The 6,647-nt window shown below is 37.1% G+C and overlaps 1 pseudogene; it reads left to right on the top strand.

Annotated features, from left to right (window-relative positions):
- The first annotated feature begins 490 nt into the window (after window positions 1-490).
- Window positions 491-1,590, top strand: LOC140532140 (protein FAM50A pseudogene; annotated as a pseudogene).
- The last annotated feature ends 5,057 nt before the right edge of the window (window positions 1,591-6,647 follow it).

Here is a 6,647-nt window from a genome sequence, read left to right as displayed (position 1 = left end):
TTTGATTTTATCTTGCTAAATCGTGACCTGGTACTGTATTTCAGTGAAATGGAAATGTGTGAATTCATTTGGAATATTATTTGATACAATGTAAGTACACATTGATTTATGCCCTATTTCTTCCAGAATGTTTTTCAGCTTTCCCATAAATTTTTGCCATATACTGAATTCTTATCCCCAAAACTTGTCTTTGCACTTGTCAAGCACAAGGTTGCTATGATCATTTACTGCTTTAAATTGTGTGTTTATTCTATTCCACTGATTTACATATCTATTTCTTAGCTACTACTACATAGTTTTGATAACCACTGTCCTATAATGTAGTTTAAGCTCTCATAATGTTAAATCTCATTCTTTACACTTTTTGTTAGTTCCTTTGAAATTATTGACCTTCTCTTCAGCCCCATTCTTGAATTCCTGGGTCATCTTCAGTAGGTGAAGACCAGATTTCTTCCTCAGCCTCCTGCAGCAGGGCAACTCCACTACCACCATGGCTCAGTACAAAGGCTGGGTCAGTGAGACTGGATGCACCATGCATCTCATAAAGAAGTGAGAGAAGCAGTCAGAGCAAATGGAGTAGAGGTATCAGAAGATTACTGAGGATAACATTATAAAGTCAAACACTGACAAGAAATTCTCAGCTCATTATGACTCAGTAGAGGATGAGCTTAAGTCCAATAGTGTGGGTCTTTTAACCCTGAATGACATGAAGGCCAAGCAGGATGAGTTGGTGAAAGAGGGGGAAAAGTAGCTGGCTAAAAAAGAGCAACCTAAAGAACACCAGATAAAGCTAGAGAAACTTTGAGTAAATGAACACAAGAAGGAAGAGAAGCAGAAAATCTATCCTTTACCTTGGATAAGGTAAAGCTTATCCTTTACCTTGGATGAGGAATAGAAACCTGAGGGAGAAGAAGAGGAAGGTATGGATGAGGAAAATCTAGAATGGGAAGGTAATGTAGACATGAACAAGAACAGATGTGGTTGCTACCTTCAGACAGTTAGCAGTCTAACTGGAAGAAAGATCCCTTCAAAGAAGAGAAAATTAGGGAAGAACTCAGATGTGAACACAAGCTTTCCTCCGGACCATGACTGAGAGGAAGAGGGAAAAAGGCTCTGAGAGGAACTTTGGTAGGAAAGGGAGGTCAAGAAGGAGAAGGTTAAGAATGAAGGAAGTGTATTCACGTTTAGTTACTAGGATGACTCGAGACACCAAAGGACAATAAAAATGAAGAAGGGGAATACTATGCAACAGTTCTTGCAGAATGCCTTGGAGATCCTGTGGAAACATTTCATTGAACTGAGGTTGGCAGGAGTGAAGCAGCTCAAGTACATCAAGGAGGATTTGATTATACCTCATCATCACAGCTTCTATGATTTCATTATCACCAAATCCAGAAAGAAGAATGATCCACTCTTTAACTGATGTCCATGATGATATTCAGATGCTCTTTGATGAAAATAGAGAAGGATGAGTCACATGCAGGAAAAGTGGTGCTAAGGAGTTGGTAGAAGAACAAACATGCTTTCCCAGCCAGCTACTGGGAGCCCCATGACCCAGAGAAAAGTGAGACAAGTACAAGATCTGCTTAGCACCTGTAAAAGACAGTATGTGATCTTTGTCACCTCACCTCTCCTCCATTCCCATCTATCTACCCACCTACTCTTTCTCATTTGTTAAGCCTGACAGAGAAAGTTAGCAGCTGCCTTTAGATATCCTTTCTTTGCCCTCACTCCACCTAACCTTTCTTCCCTCCCTTACCTTGGGCCCCCTGGGTCCACACATCCAACTAAGAAGCAGAACTTGGAACTAGCACAGACCAGGTGAGGCTGTGGCAGAACTGGTCCTTGGATTTCTACTCCCTAATTCTACTGTAATTTAAATGTTTCTTATTTAGAATAAATAATATTTTGTGTGAGAAAAAAAGGAAAGACATTCTGAACATATTCTCTTTAGTATACCTGTGGCAAAGGTCATAAAAAGCTAATATGAGCTTCTTTCCCACCATTTCTACTAATATTTGCCAAGATTTTCAAAATAAGAGCACATCTAACATTTGTTCTCCCATACATATTTCACTGAATGTAGTTGTTGTCATCACCTCAGTCATTTCAAAGAAAAACAAAAAAATTTAATTATTATAATATCATAAAGTTCCAATTATTTGTACAATTTATTTAGGTCCCAGTCCAGTCACATGTGCTATATATTCCAATGGTATGTATCATATACCACATACTATAAATCATATAGTACAAAATAACTACCAAGGTAAATGAACTTCTCCACAGCTTTCCCTATACTTGGAACCATTGGTTACAACAAACGGAGAAGTTTTGAAAGCTGTGGTAGCGTACTTTCCAGGGATGTGCATGTTGACGATAAGGTTGATGCTCACATTGTCAGAACTAGGTCAGTGTTTGGGAGGCTCCAAAGAAAAGTTTGAAAGAGAAGAGGTATTAGACTAACTACCAAACTGAAGGTCTACAGAGCCATTGTGCTGACCTCATTGCTATATGCTTGTGAATCTTGGACAGTCTACCAGTGCCATGGCTAGAAACTGAATTGCTTCCATTTGAACTGTCTTAGGAAGATTCTGAGGATCACTTGCCAGGATAAGGTACCAGATACTGAAATTCTTGCTCTAGTTGAACTGCCAAGTATTCAAACTATGCTTCAGAAAGCGCAACTCTGATGGGCTGGCCACATCATTTGAATGCAAAATGTATGCTTGCCAAAAAGAACATTTTATGGAGAACTCGCATGGGGCAGGCAATCACATGGTGGCCTGAAGGAACGATACAAGGACACTTTCAAGGTCTTTCTCAAGAACTTTGGATTTGACTGTGCAGCATGGGAAACACAGGCAAAGGACCACTCATGCCCATATCAGAAGGGGTGCTGGGATGTTTGAGCAAAAGAGAATTGAGACGCAGGATGGGCAAATTTGAGATATTTACCCCACATTTTCACATGGACAATCTGTGCCCAAACTGTGGTAGAACATTCTGAGCGCGTATTGTTCTGATCAGCCACAGTCAAACACACTGAAATCTCACTTTATCACGGTGATGTCATTTTGGTCCTCTTCGAAGACAAAGGGCAACAACCAACCAACAAAATAACTCATATATTTTCTATCATCTATATATTTCTCCATGTCCACTTATCATTTATCTAACAATTTTGGTGCTAAAAAACAAAATAGGAAAAAATAGCTCAATGTGAGAGAGGAGGCATGGCGACAGATTAGTAAAGGTTAAAAAAAAAAACAACTATTGACTATACTCTGAGATGCAATTATCTGTTTGTATTGTCTATTTTTTTTCTTTGCTACAAGGGAATGTTCATCGGGAGATTCAGGAATGAAGATCATTAGGAGATCAGTGTGACACAGAAATATTAAGCATCAATTAAATATTTTAAGCAAATATTCTTAAATGAAATTACTTAGAACAAATGTAAAGAATTATATTAATATCAAGTGTTACCATAACAAAGTTTAAGCCTATAGCAAGATGTCTTTAAGCTTCTTTATTGTTATTTCCATCTCAAGGTATATGGGCCTCTATTACTTCTATATTTTCAATAGAAAGTTATCAAACAGACTAAAGGATTCAGTGATTGGAGTTACCCTGCCTTGAAATATACTTCCTTTACATTTTCTCTACCTACTTAATGACAGCCTGGAACAGTTGGGTAGCAGATAAATTGGCATAAGTCTTTGCCCCCTCTGGCTAGATTGAACATAATAGAGTGAATGGTTCTTCACGTTATGTGACACCAGACTGTGATAACAAGAACCATATTTTCAAAGCAAGGGGGAATGGAAATAATTCACAAACACAATGGAAGCTACCTTGTTTATAAAAGTTGGACAGTGACAATGATGATAAATAATAACAATAATTTACATTGCATTTTAAATATATACTATGCATCCTCTTATGATAACCTCATTTCTTAGACAAGTGAGCTTATAGTTTATAAATTTTTAAGGTTGTTAATTGAGTTACCTATATTAAGCCATCAGCAAACAGAAAATATAAGTACTGCAGAAAAGTGGAAAGATTAGATTGACCGTAATACGCAAGAGAAGAAAATTCCCATTGCACACTTCAGAGTGTACCCCACAGTTACTGACACCGGTAATTCCTGTGCAAGTGTACATTCTATTGTTCTAGTCATGTCTGACTGTTGCTTAACCCATCGGGGCCTTTCATGAGAAAGATAATAGAAGGGCTTGCCATTTCTTTCTCCACCTCAATTTACAGATGAGGAAACTGAGATAAATAGGGTTAAGTGACTTGCCCGTGTTCACATAGCTAAATATTATGTGAGGCCACATTTGAACTCAGGTCTTCCTGATTCCAGATTTACTACTCTATAAACTGAGGAAGCCAGCTGTTGGATCTATAATTAGTAGCTCTCATCATTTCTACCTCTCCAACATTTTTCAGATCAGAACTGTTTCCTGTATTCACAGTACTACTACCCTAATTCTGACACTCAATTGCCTCTTACATATACTATTGCAATAGTCACTTCTTGCACTATTCTTGAAGGATTTTTATTGCTTTTAATTCTTTAAAAACAGCTTTTCACATTTTTTTTAATTTCAAGTTTTAAATTCACTTCCTCCCTCCCATTGTTCCCCCAAATTTTGAGAAAACAAGAAATATACCAGTTTTCTTTTTGAAACTGGACAGGATTTTTCATCTTTGGATTGTCTTTGATTATGCAAGAACTTCTTAATTAGTCTGACTTCCAGAAGTCTCTGTTCCAATTCATTCTTCACACAGCTACCAAAGTCACTCACCTAGTCAATAAATTGTGAAAGCTTCGTTTTTAGATTCAGGATGTAATATTAATTTCTCTGGAGGTAAAGTGCATCAATGTCTGGCCTTTATACCATTCCAGCTTTGTAAATGCATTATTCACTATAAGTCAAGCAGATTAATTTTTTTAGTTCCTTACACTCTGTCTCCTCTTTTAGTGCCTTTTCATCGACTATCCTTATGGTTATAATTTACTTCCTTTTAAACTCTATCTCTTAGAATCCTGCATTTCCTTCAGAACTCAAACCAAAAAACATTTTCTTCTTCACAGAGTCTTTCCTGATAGGTCTGGATGCTAGTGCCATCTTCCCAATCCATACTGCCTTTTATCTACTTTTATTTATTTTGGCTGTGCCTGTATAGATAATGGTGTGTTAACTCCCTCTCTCCTAAAATAATATCCTTAATATCAGAAACTACTTCACTTTTGTCTTTGCATTCCAGTCACTTGGCAAAGAAGAGCCTGGTATATAGTAGGTGATTAAAAATGCTTACTGATTTATAAGTGAGTTAGAAGGTACAGTGGAATGTGGAGGGAACAAGGCTAGTAGTTGATTGAGAGAATAGATACTTCCTAACTCCTACTTTCTTTGGAGACAAGTGGGAGATCAATAGAGTACGTAATATTTGCTTTGACAATGAGTTGTAGTATCTGTGAAACATAGGAAAGTGTGCCAACTATGAAACCTACTTTGGAAAACTTAGCTAAATATAGAACACCAAGGAAAAGGAAAAGTTACAGTAATTTATTTAGAATTCGGAATTTGTAAAGGGTATAACGGTCCATGAAGGGACTTTTCTATTTCTTTTACTGCGTTTAATAAATGAACAGCCACTTTGTGCCATCTTGGTCTATTTCTCATCAGTCAGAGGACTAGTTTCATAATACTTGAAATATGTTTTAAAATTTTGGTATTTTTTAAAAAAAAATCTGGGCTCCGTGAAAGCATGTGGAATTTTAACAACCAAAGAAACCAAAGAACAAACCTTAACTGCAACTAGATATTATCTTCTAAAGTCTTCAGACAGATTGTCTCCTTTTAAGGGTATATTGGGATTCTGCTCATCTATGCTTCATGAATTTATTCAGCAGTGATAAGTGAGTCATTTTCCATCACTGTATATTCTTCTGCTGAAGTGGAGGGTGTACAGGGAAGACTAATGTCCCTGGTAATATGGCTTTCAAATACTTTTAAGGACTACTTTTTACCATTGTTGCCTGATTCACCCAACTCTTACCTGTGGCTCCAAGAACCTATAGCATTCAAAAAAAAGTCATGGACTCAAGGTCAGACAGCTACTAGAATATAATATCAACAGATTAGAGTGCTTTTCCAATTGTGGAGATTTTTGCTGATTTGGAGGAAAAGATGAGCTGAGATACTGTTTTTAATAACGGAAGAGAAAAGGAGGAGGTGACTTTCAGAGACTTTGTGTACTGTAGTGAATTTACTTATCTAGGCCAAAGCATTCAGAAACATCAAGACTGATGAAAATGAAGGGAGAATTTAGAAGCTGGTAAATGAAAAAAGAAAACTCCACAAGGTTTATCAACAGAATAGTTCATCTCTCTCTAAGAAGGCAATATTTAACTCTCAAAGGTTAAAGTACAAGTGAAGCTTGGAGAGATGTAAGATCCTTGGCTCAGTGAGAAGACCAATGAAATTCACTTTTCTGCTGATAGTTACAGTCCAAAGCACTTTTATGATACATTGAAGTGTATTTATGGGCCAAAGACCTATGGTACATCTCAACCACTTAGTGTTGATGGAGACACATTGATTAGTAATAAAGACGTGCTCCTAGAGAGA

This window comes from Notamacropus eugenii, chromosome 3, assembly GCF_028372415.1.
Source record: "Notamacropus eugenii isolate mMacEug1 chromosome 3, mMacEug1.pri_v2, whole genome shotgun sequence".
NCBI lineage: Eukaryota > Metazoa > Chordata > Mammalia > Diprotodontia > Macropodidae > Notamacropus > Notamacropus eugenii.
This window is presented reverse-complemented; position numbering and strand designations above follow the sequence as displayed.